This window comes from Diabrotica virgifera, chromosome 4 (assembly GCF_917563875.1).
Source record: "Diabrotica virgifera virgifera chromosome 4, PGI_DIABVI_V3a".
Taxonomy (NCBI): domain Eukaryota; kingdom Metazoa; phylum Arthropoda; class Insecta; order Coleoptera; family Chrysomelidae; genus Diabrotica; species Diabrotica virgifera.
Genome location: NC_065446.1, coordinates 118,082,585 through 118,094,950, shown reverse-complemented (window position 1 = coordinate 118,094,950; position 12,366 = coordinate 118,082,585). Strand labels below are relative to the sequence as shown.

The window sequence follows — 12,366 nt, the reverse complement described above, 5'->3', positions numbered from 1 at the left end:
TACCACTGCGTCCATCTGTTAGCGAGATATTAAACTTAATTAAAATATTGATTGCCCTTGACATTTATATTATGTGCAATGAAGTATACATAACTTAAGCATATTTATGCATTATATAATTAAGTTTAAATATTTGGTACTTAAATTGTTTTAGATGTTTTTATATTTCATATTCATGTAGTAATTTTTCAAAGTATAAAGTACGCATTATAATTATTGCAATGGCATGCAATGGCAATTATCTACGTAACTTGCAAATTCCACCCATAGATGGAACATCTACTCCGTTATTTAGAGTTTTCTAATATTTCGGCTTTTAGTTGGCTTTGGCTTAGTTTGGCCTTGGCCTTGGCCTTCGATTTTATTTTCATTTCATAATTTCATGAGTGAGTCGTGAAAGTTGTATGTTTACAATATTGTTTTTCAAGCAGATAAGGAGATATATTTAAGGTATTTATATTATTCTTCTTTATTTTAGCATTCTTATTAATACAATGAAAATATATTTCTAAAACTAGATATTTATGTGAGGAAATAAAATGCTGACCTCGCATTTTTAGTGAATATTACAAAAGCATTGCATCATTTTTATTATTTCCTGATTGGTTATCAAGCAAATGCATAAATGCAATTAGTTACGTTTTGCGAAAGTTCCTAATAATAAAATATTAGGATATACAAATAGCAGAATCAGTTTCCAAAGGTGATCCGTACAGGGCAAATCGGTTAACCATTGTTATACTACATTCGCTCTCGCGAGATTTTTTTTGAGACATTCGGAATAGGAAACGTACAACACAAAAATTCCTACCTCACACTATTAACTGCTAAAATCAACTCAAATCAACTTAATCTTTCATTAAAAAAAGAAGAATTATTAGAAATAGTGGGAGTGTCTACTAATCTCATAAAATTTTGTGAAGTTTATTTCTACAAAATATTTTTATTTTGTACAATAAATAATTTTCTCATTTGCTATCAATACATTATAATGGTTTAAATAAATAATTATTGATTGGCGTAAGGTTTATGTTATTTTTATGTCTGTTTACTATTAATAATATTGGATATGAGCAGGTGCATTGGTTTTGTAGTAATTTCCAGTCACTTCTGACAACTGAATTTTTCAAAAAAGAAATTACTAACGTCAGTGTCAAAAAAAATCTCGCGAGAGCGAATGTAGTATAACCCATTTGTCTGTTCGTTATCGGGCCATTTTTATTTTTATTCCTCATAATCTTTGGATTGTGGACAACCAGTGAGTGTTCTAAAATTTATGACCACAGTTTTTCGCTGAAGTCTCGATTTCTACTGGAGATGGAGACTATGAGACTAATGGTAGGTATATGTATACCTACTAACAGGGCCGCGTTTAGGTCAATTGACGCCCTAGGCAATTCTCTAGTAGCCGCCCTTCAAATATGTACCATTTTTGCGAAAAAAAATTGCAGAAATTTTTATTTAAATTAGAATACACTAAAAATGGATATAAACTACGATGTTTATATACCTATAACAGAAAAAATTGTCATTCCAGTTCAGTCACATCAGAGACTTCTTTTTAAAAAAAAACTCAAAAAAATTTTTTTTTCTTGACAAAATCGACAAACTGTTAACACGTTCTTGCGCATACTTGATGGGAAATTATTTTTAATTCTTGACATTTTCGAAAATGACCTGTCAGCGGACACGTTGGCAACTGGGATGCACAAATAAATGTGCAAAGCGATGTCAAAATTAGGGAAAATATCTTTCAATCCACTTAGTGCAGTCACTGAAGGTTTTCACCTCCGATTGTATTGAAGCTCTATCGATTTTCATGAAAATTGGTGAGTAGTTAGAGGATACTTCAAGGAACACAGGTGACATGATGCAAACTTGCGCTTTTACCGTGGTGGTGGATGCCACCCAGCGCCGTCTTAACCCGGGGGTGCAAGGGGTGCGAGGCACCCGGGCGCCAAGTCCAAGGGGCGCAAGCTGAAAACTTGCCAGGTTCAAACTTGCGCTTTTGTCCCTAAAAAAAAACTACAAATAACAAAAACATACAAGTGCACTTTCGATATTTTTTACAAAGGCTATTAATGCTTATACACCTACGATATGGAAATGAAATATGAAACCCATTTAGATTATTCCGACAATAATTTCAAAAAGGGGACGCGTATACTATTTTGACCAATATTGAATGTCGAATGATAATGAATCGCCATCTTGTAAGATTTGAAGTGTTGAGGGAACATAATTATAATTATTCCTTCATGGAAAGTATATTGTTTTAAAGAAACTCCGAAGAAAACTTAAAAAACAACACAATGTTTAAATTTACAAAAAAAAACTAGCGCTTGGAAATAGACCTGATATAGATGGTGAAGATCTATTCCATGAGTTAGAATTGTTACCACTATTTTTTAAAAATATAGACACAACTCCACTCGATATTTTAAGTTATATGTATTCTAAAATAATTTACTCTCCGTTTTCCTAAATATTTCTACATGTCTAAGGATATATTTAACACTTCCAGATAAATAGCTGAAGGAGAAAGGTCCTTTGTCTAAACTTAAGTTGATCAAAAATAATTGGCTTTAATAAGTACCTATAGAAAAGAAAGTAAAAATAGATATCACCGAAGCAATAAAAACTTTTGCCAACTTAAAAGCTAGAAAAGTTGACTTTGATATACTTTAAAAAATATGGTATAGTTTATAGGTCTGGATCCCGCGTGTGAAAAAAAAGTTGATTAATAGCAAGCTGCAAATTTGTTAATAGCTTAAGGGTGTCTAGTCGGATAAACTTTCATATATGGGAACACTGGAACAGGGGCAGTTTTAATTGTGGAACAGGTTAAATATTTGGAACGGTCACACCACGAAAACGGCACATTTATTTTGTCCGACAGAACAGACTTAAACTCTCCGAACAGAGATTAAACTCTCATGCAAAAATCAGACTGCTATTTATCACCTGTCATCATTCCTGGCATTTGAGATATTCTACATGTTCCACTCATTAAAACGTCCATTTGGTGATAAATAGCAGTCTGATTTTTGCATGAGAGTTTATTCTCTATTCGAAGAGTTTAAGTCTGTTCTGTCGGACAAAATACATGTGCCGTTTTCGTGGTCTGACCGTTCCAAATTTTTAACCTGTTCCACAATTAAAACTTCCCCTGTTCCAGTGTTCCCATATATTAAAGTTTGTCCGACTAGACACCCTTAAGCTTTTAACAAATTTTTAGCTTGCTATTAATCAACTTTTTTTCATACGCGGGATCCAGACCTATTACAAGATTGATCTTTTTTGAATACTGAAACCATGTTTTTTAATATACAAGGTGGGCCAAAGAAAACAGTCCACCTCGATATTTGGCAGTAGTTATTATATTTTAAGGAAACGCAGAAATATTTCGATTTTTATTTTTATATTGCAATTTTTTGGCATATATTTCATACTGGTGACGTCATCCATCTGAGCGTGATGACGTAATCGATCATTTTTTTTAAATGGGAATAGGGGTCGTGCGTAGCTCATTTGAAAGGGTGTTTAATTCCCTATTCAGTAATATAAACATTAATATTATTATTTATACAGGGTGGCCAAAAAAATAATTTTTGAATTAAATTAATTGACGTAACAAGAAGAATGTATGTAACGTATTTAATTCAAAATACATTGTACTGCTGATAGAAAATAGAAAAAATAAAATCCATAAGGAAAAATTTTCCTGTAGCTGGGTGTATACCATTAATTACAAAAAATTGAAGAAAAAGATCTTCTGTGTAAAAGGTATATTAGTTTGAAAACTCCAATAAAGGGCTACATTAAAATACAGAACGTTTTTGCTCTAAAGAGAGCATTATCAGTGTTCTAAGCAAGCTCTACATGCTAAGCCACCAAAAATACATGGGTTAAAACCCTTAAAATGCCGACCAAAGGTCTTACATTGGCATATTATTTATGAATCCCTGGCGATGGGTGAAATTTAAAGGGTATACCTTAAGGCACCATATGACTATACCACAAGCATGTGGCTGGTTGAGTTGATTTCTCTGTCTTCACAAAGAGAAAGGTAAAAGCCAACTGACTAAAGCCAACTGGCATTTTCGCATTTTTCAGATTTTAAATCGCTTATAACTCGAAAAGTATGAATTTTTGAGAAAAATGACAAGGTAACTTTCTTGTTTAGAATGACCTAAAAACCTAAAAAAATATTTTCTGGTTCAAAAAAGGTGATCTTTTGTATTTGTTTAAAAACATTGTTTAAACAATTTCTGCCCAAAAATTTCGGCCGGCATCCTTCAGATTTGTTTAAAGGGAACATTTTTTAATAGGAATCCGCAAAGAAACCGAATCAGAAATTTTTTCAGACGGGAGCGGTCTCACCACATGGACTAACAGCAATAGAATGTATTTTAAGTTAAATAAATTACATAGATTCTTCTTTTTCTGCCAGTTAATTTAATTCAAAAATTATTTTTTTGTCCAAGCCTGTATAAATAAAGATATTAATGTTTATATTGCTGAATAGAGAATTGAACATACTTTCAAATGAGCTACCACACACGACCCATATTCCCATTTAAAAAAATCGTCGATTACGTCATCATGCCCAGATGGATGACGTCACTAGTATGAAATGTATATAAAAAAATTGTAATTTAAAAATAAAAATTAACCTGTTTCGGCATTTCCTTAAAATCTAATAACTACTGCCAAATATCGAGGTGGACTGTTTTCTTTGGCCCACCTTGTATAAATAAAGAAAGCAAACATAATAAGTTTTAACTTTAGCGTACCTACATAATCTTCTGACAAAAGGGGGCGCAAAGATAAGTCTTGCACCCTGGCGCCGTGTATGGTTAAGACGGCCCTGATGCCACCCCTTCTCGGGGGTGAAAATTATTTTTTTAATAATACCATAAATCGATAGAGAGACAAATTAATCAATACTTTTTGAGTTATTAAAGATCAAAGATTTTTTTTTCGTAAAAAATATTAGTTTTAAGGCTAACAATAAAACACTGAAAACGTTTGTTTTCTATACTTCCACAAAATTTATTATAACTAAGTGACTACAGCTGTTTCGGCGGAGTGCCTTTCTCAAGTGATATAGTTTACAATGTGTTTGCCTTTTTAAGTCTTCAACTGAAGAGGTTGAGGAGTGGGGAGCTGTTTGTCTCGAGTTGGTCATTCAGAATTATATCTGTATTTTTCAGTTTATTAATTTCCATAGATTCTAAAAAAGATAACTTAAGGCCTTTATTTTGAATATGTAGAATTTGAAACTCTTCATTGAAAGAATGATTATGATCTAGAAGGTGAAGTGCGTATGTAGAAGTGTCTGTTTTTCTATTGTTGAATGCCCTTTTGTGTTCTGCTATCCGTTTGTCAAAAGTTCTGCCAGTTTGACCGATGTACGTTTTCGGACAGTCACCACAAGTTAGTTTGTACACACCACTCTGTAGTTGCTTTCTCTTTCGACTTTTATTGTTCTTAATATATTTGCTTAAGTTGTTGTTAGTTCTGAAAGCTGGTGTTATTCCTTTCTTTTTTATGTATCTGGCTATTTTTGTTGTTATCTTGCCAGTATATGTGAGAGAGCAGAAGGTACTGGGTTCTTTCTGTGGTGGTGGATACACTAATTTCAGGGCTTTCTTATGGAGTTTTTGGTTTAAAATTTTGTTAACTGTTTGTTCGTTATAGCCGTTGTTTACTGCTATTTGTTTAATGATGTTTAGTTCTATCTCGAAGTTATTTTTTGTCATGGGAATTTCTGTCAGTCTATGTATCATGCTATGGTAGGCTGCTAATTTGTGTTGTGTAGGATGGGATGATGAATTGTGTATAGTTGTGTCAGTATGGGTAGGTTTATGATATACGGAGAACTCATGTTTGTTGTGTAGTCTGGAAATCGTTACATCTAGAAAGTTTATGGAGTTATTCTGTTCTGTTTCTATTATAAACTCAATATTATTATGAAGTGAATTAATATATGATAGGAATTGGTCAAGTTGTCTGTTAGTTCCTGTAAAGCATACTAGTATATCATCCACGTATCTCCACCAATATAAGAACTGTTTAAATACGGGATGTTTAGAAATTGTTGTTTCAAGTTAGTTCATAAATATATCTGATAGCAATGGGCTTAGAGGATTACCCATAATAAGTCCTGCACTGTTGTTTGTGTATATTTGATTATTGAATTCAAAATAGTCTTGATTTATGCAAATTTCAAGAAGGTGTAAAATTTCAGATGCAATGATCGGATTTGTACTATTATGGTCTAAAAGATTCTTAACTAAAACAAAAGTTTCTGTAGGAGGAACACTAGGAAAAAGATTTTTTACGTCAAATGAAATTAGTCTGGAGTTGTTGGGCAATTGAAAATGTTGTATTTTATTAACTAGTTCTAGTGTATTTTTTACGGTGAATTTAGGTGAAAATTTAGTGTATTCTGTAATAATATCTGACAGTTTTTTTTTTGAAAGTTTACAGAACACACTAAATTTTCACCTAAATTCACCGTAAAAAATACACTAGAACTAGTTAATAAAATACAACATTTTCAATTGCCCAACAACTCCAGACTAATTTCATTTGACGTAAAAAATCTTTTTCCTAGTGTTCCTCCTACAGAAACTTTTGTTTTAGTTAAGAATCTTTTAGACCATAATAGTACAAATCCGATCATTGCATCTGAAATTTTACACGTTCTTGAAATTTGCATAAATCAAGACTATTTTGAATTCAATAATCAAATATACACAAACAACAGTGCAGGACTTATTATGGGTAATCCTCTAAGCCCATTGCTATCAGATATATTTATGAACCAACTTGAAACAACAATTTCTAAACATCCCGTATTTAAACAGTTCTTATATTGGTGGAGATACGTGGATGATATACTAGTATGCTTTACAGGAACTAACAGACAACTTGACCAATTCCTATCATATATTAATTCACTTCATAATAATATTGAGTTTACAATAGAAACAGAACAGAATAACTCCATAAACTTTCTAGATGTAACGATTTCCAGACTACACAACAAACATGAGTTCTCCGTATATCATAAACCTACCCATACTGACACAACTATACACAATTCATCATCCCATCCTACACAACACAAATTAGCAGCCTACCATAGCATGATACATAGACTGACAGAAATTCCCATGACAAAAAATAACTTCGAGATAGAACTAAACATCATTAAACAAATAGCAGTAAACAACGGCTATAACGAACAAACAGTTAACAAAATTTTAAACCAAAAACTCCATAAGAAAGCCCTGAAATTAGTGTATCCACCACCACAGAAAGAACCCAGTACCTTCTGCTCTCTCACATATACTGGCAAGATAACAACAAAAATAGACAGATACATAAAAAAGAAAGGAATAACACCAGCTTTCAGAACTAACAACAACTTAAGCAAATATATTAAGAACAATAAAAGTCGAAAGAGAAAGCAACTACAGAGTGGTGTGTACAAACTAACTTGTGGTGACTGTCCGAAAACGTACATCGGTCAAACTGGCAGAACTTTTGACAAACGGATAGCAGAACACAAAAGGGCATTCAACAATAGAAAAACAGACACTTCTACATACGCACTTCACCTTCTAGATCATAATCATTCTTTCAATGAAGAGTTTCAAATTCTACATATTCAAAATAAAGGCCTTAAGTTATCTTTTTTAGAATCTATGGAAATTAATAAACTGAAAAATACAGATATAATTCTGAATGACCAACTCGAGACAAATAGCTCCCCACTCCTCAACCTCTTCAGTTGAAGACTTAAAAAGGCAAACACATTGTAAACTATATCACTTGAGAAAGGCACTCCGCCGAAACAGCTGTAGTCACTTAGTTATAATAAATTTTGTGGAAGTATAGAAAACAAACGTTTTCAGTGTTTTATTGTTAGATAAAATGAACTTCCATCAAGTAACGGTCGAATCCATCAAGTTTTAAGGCTGTTTACACGTATAACTCAAAAACTATAAGCTTTAACAAAAAAATTATTATTACCAAAATTGAAGATAATAAAAAGCTGAATACACACTCCTCACTTAAAGAAGTAAACTGATGTTAATTCAAAGTGGGATACGAGTAATTGAATGTATATATTTTTCGACGAGTACTCAAATCTAAGTATTCAAGCTTAAATAACGGGAAAACGATGCATTTTATAAAATATACCTGCTAAGCACATGTCAAAGAACTTCGGAGTCAGGGGCGTAGTTACCGCCGTATCAGCCATATCAATTATACGGGGCCCCCGACATTCAAGGGCCCCATCGCGGCATGTCGAAAAAAATTCCATTTACAAAGATTGAACTAAATATTCTACAATTATTTCACTATTAAAACGCTTTGAAACAGTGTATATTGTTTGGAATACATTTTGGTGTAGTGGATTCTTTATATATACCTATATAAATCATATCTATCTATTATCTATTCTCTGCCCCATAACAGAGCTTTATTGTTTTCAAGGTACCTCTCATTGTCAATTCCGTTGGCTGTGTGTGAGTTATTGTATAATATAATGTATATTGAAGAATGCCGAATTGCAATTTTTGTAATCGCTTTATCTTTGAATACATATTTGAAACAGTATGTATTGTTCGGGTATATTATGTATGTTTGTATAATCTGTTCTTTATCTATAATTGTATTTATGTATATCTACATTTCTCCAAGAAATTAACGTACCACCTTAAAAATTGGTCATTTTTTATGTCTCATATTTCCTAAACCTGTTTTCCGATTTAAGTGATTTTTTTAAATGTTATAGTCGTATTTTTGAATAATATCGTTGTAATAATATTGTTGCTAGACAGGTAAATTGTCATTGTATACCGGGTGTACCAGTCAAACAGTAATTTTTTCTCAAAGTTCACCACACCCTGTGGAATATTCTTGCATTTATAAAATACTGAAATTAAAATCCAACTATAGCCTCATGTGTTCTTAACATTCTGTTTTTCGATTCATTCGCTTATGTTGGATAGTAAAAAAGTTAGGTAGTACTTTAACAACTAGCCTTATTTTTCATCAATACAGGGTGTTTTTAAATAAGTATGGCAAACTTTAAGGGCTAATTCTGCATGAAAAAATAATGACAGTTTGCTTTATAAACGTATGTCCGAGATAGGGGGTGTTGACATTTTTCTTACAAACTGACGATTTATTTATTACTCTAAAACCGGTTGATATATGCAAATGAAATTTGGTGGGTTTTAACAGAATTTCATGTTTACAATTGGTGCACACATGGGTCATATTAACCGTATGCGCGCCAATGATGAATAGGTATTAAATTCCTAATTGTGTATCATAAACGCACAATAACTACCTCTTAAAACACACCAAATTTTACTTGCATATTTTAACCAGTTTTAGGACAATAAATAAATCGTCAGAATGTAATAATATCTGACAGTTTTTTTTTTTTGAAAGTTTACAGAACACACTAAATTTTCACCTAAATTCACCGTAAAAAATACATTAGAACTAGTTAATAAAATACAACATTTTCAATTGCCCAACAACTCCAGACTAATTTCATTTGACGTAAAAAATCTTTTTCCTAGTGTTCCTCCTACAGAAACTTTTGTTTTAGTTAAGAATCTTTTAGACCATAATAGTACAAATCCGATCATTGCATCTGAAATTTTACACCTTCTTGAAATTTGCATAAATCAAGACTATTTTGAATTCAATAATCAAATATACACAAACAACAGTGCAGGACTTATTATGGGTAATCCTCTAAGCCCATTGCTATCAGATATATTTATGAACCAACTTGAAACAACAATTTCTAAACATCCCGTATTTAAACAGTTCTTATATTGGTGGAGATACGTGGATGATATACTAGTATGCTTTACAGGAACTAACAGACAACTTGACCAATTCCTATCATATATTAATTCACTTCATAATAATATTGAGTTTACAATAGAAACAGAACAGAATAACTCCATAAACTTTCTAGATGTAACGATTTCCAGACTACACAACAAACATGAGTTCTCCGTATATCATAAACCTACCCATACTGACACAACTATACACAATTCATCATCCCATCCTACACAACACAAATTAGCAGCCTACCATAGCATGATACATAGACTGACAGAAATTCCCATGACAAAAAATAACTTCGAGATAGAACTAAACATCATTAAACAAATAGCAGTAAACAACGGCTATAACGAACAAACAGTTAACAAAATTTTAAACCAAAAACTCCATAAGAAAGCCCTGAAATTAGTGTATCCACCACCACAGAAAGAACCCAGTACCTTCTGCTCTCTCACATATACTGGCAAGATAACAACAAAAATAGACAGATACATAAAAAAGAAAGGAATAACACCAGCTTTCAGAACTAACAACAACTTAAGCAAATATATTAAGAACAATAAAAGTCGAAAGAGAAAGCAACTACAGAGTGGTGTGTACAAACTAACTTGTGGTGACTGTCCGAAAACGTACATCGGTCAAACTGGCAGAACTTTTGACAAACGGATAGCAGAACACAAAAGGGCATTCAACAATAGAAAAACAGACACTTCTACATACGCACTTCACCTTCTAGATCATAATCATTCTTTCAATGAAGAGTTTCAAATTCTACATATTCAAAATAAAGGCCTTAAGTTATCTTTTTTAGAATCTATGGAAATTAATAAACTGAAAAATACAGATATAATTCTGAATGACCAACTCGAGACAAACAGCTCCCCACTCCTCAACCTCTTCAGTTGAAGACTTAAAAAGGCAAACACATTGTAAACTATATCACTTGAGAAAGGCACTCCGCCGAAACAGCTGTAGTCACTTAGTTATAATAAATTTTGTGGAAGTATAGAAAACAAACGTTTTCAGTGTTTTATTGTTAGATAAAATGAACTTCCATCAAGTAACGGTCGAGTCCATCAAGTTTTAAGGCTGTTTACACGTATAACTCAAAAACTATAAGCTTTAACAAAAAAATTATTATTACCAAAATTGAAGATAATAAAAAGCTGAATACACACTCCTCACTTAAAGAAGTAAACTGATGTTAATTCAAAGTGGGATACGAGTAATTGAATGTATATATTTTTCGACGAGTACTCAAATCTAAGTATTCAAGCTTAAATAACGGGAAAACGATGCATTTTATAAAATATACCTGCTAAGCACTTGTCAAAGAACTTCGGAGTCAGGGGCGTAGCTACCGCCGTATCAGCCATATCAATTATACGGGGCCCCCGACATTCAAGGGCCCCATCGCGGCATGTCGAAAAAAATTCCATTTACAAAGATTGAACTAAATATTCTACAATTATTTCACTATTAAAACGCTTTGAAACAGTGTATATTGTTTGGAATACATTTTCGTGTAGTGGATTCTTTTTATATACCTATATAAATCATATCTATCTATTATCTATTCTCTGCCCCATAACAGAGCTTTATTGTTTTCAAGGTACCTCTCATTGTCAATTCCGTTGGCTGTGTGTGAGTTATTGTATAATATAATGTATATTGAAGAATGCCGAATTGCAATTTTTGTAATCGCTTTATCTTTGAATACATATTTGAAACAGTATGGATTGTTCGGGTATATTATGTATGTTTGTATAATCTGTTCTTTATCTATAATTGTATTTATGTATATCTACATTTCTCCAAGAAATTAACGTACCACCTTAAAAATTGGTCATTTTTTATGTCTCATATTTCCTAAACCTGTTTTCCGATTTAAGTGATTTTTTTAAATGTTATAGTCGTATTTTTGAATAATATCGTTGTAATAATATTGTTGCTAGACAGGTAAATTGTCATTGTATACCGGGTGTACCAGTCAAACAGTAATTTTTTCTCAAAGTTCACCACACCCTGTGGAATATTCTTGCATTTATAAAATACTGAAATTAAAATCCAACTATAGCCTCATGTGTTCTTAACATTCTGTTTTTCGATTCATTCGCTTATGTTGGATAGTAAAAAAGTTAGGTAGTACTTTAACAACTAGCCTTATTTTTCATCAATACAGGGTGTTTTTAAATAAGTATGGCAAACTTTAAGGGCTAATTCTGCATGAAAAAATAATGACAGTTTGCTTTATAAACGTATGTCCGAGATAGGGGGTGTTGACATTTTTCTTACAAACTGACGATTTTTTTATTACTCTAAAACCGGTTGATATATGCAAATGAAATTTGGTGGGTTTTAACAGAATTTCATGTTTACAATTGGTGCACACATGGGTCATATTAACCGTATGCGCGCCAATGATGAATAGGTATTAAATTCCTAATTGTGTATCATAAACGCACAATAACT

The 12,366-nt window shown here is 32.2% G+C and overlaps 1 protein-coding gene across 1 annotated transcript in view; it reads left to right on the top strand.

Annotated features, from left to right (window-relative positions):
• The first annotated feature begins 314 nt into the window (after positions 1 to 314).
• LOC114337502 (calcium-dependent protein kinase 6) overlaps positions 315 to 12,366 on the top strand; it is a 182,621-nt gene continuing 170,569 nt past the window's right edge. The window contains exon 1 of the mRNA XM_050648381.1: positions 315 to 450. The gene's annotated coding sequence lies outside the window, so the exon portion shown is untranslated. The remainder of the gene's footprint in view (positions 451 to 12,366) is intronic.